The sequence below is a fragment of the Nicotiana attenuata genome, unplaced genomic scaffold (genome assembly GCF_001879085.1).
Source record: "Nicotiana attenuata strain UT unplaced genomic scaffold, NIATTr2, whole genome shotgun sequence".
Classification (NCBI taxonomy): Eukaryota; Viridiplantae; Streptophyta; class Magnoliopsida; order Solanales; family Solanaceae; genus Nicotiana; species Nicotiana attenuata.
In genome coordinates, this window is record NW_017679294.1 from 1 (window position 1) to 339 (window position 339).

General features: G+C 38.9%; 1 non-coding gene across 1 annotated transcript; it reads right to left on the reverse strand.

Moving 5' to 3' along the window:
* Nucleotides 1-49: 49 nt before the first annotated feature.
* On the reverse strand, nt 50-120 carry TRNAG-GCC. The gene has a single exon. It is a non-coding gene; the product is annotated as a tRNA-Gly (tRNA).
* Between the last annotated feature and the right edge of the window lie 219 nt (nt 121-339).

Below are 339 nucleotides of genomic sequence, written 5' to 3' on the forward strand. Positions count from 1 at the left end.
AATTAAATAATAAATAAATAGTAATAAAATTACTTTATCTTGGATCTTGGGCGGATAGCGGGAATCGAACCCGCATCTTCTCCTTGGCAAAGAGAAATTTTACCATTCGACCATATCCGCATTTTTGAAATCCAAGACCCAGAAACCCATGAATCACAAGCTAAGAAGTACTACACAGCTCTAATTCCAGAATGTCTAACAAGAACTGAAAATACATAAGGGCTAATACTAAACATCAAGAATAGAAAGAGACTCCACGGTCTGCGGACGCGGCAAATATACCTTGAAGTCTCTACATAAGTCGCCTCCCTCAAGGATGATAAGCCTGAGAAGAAGTAC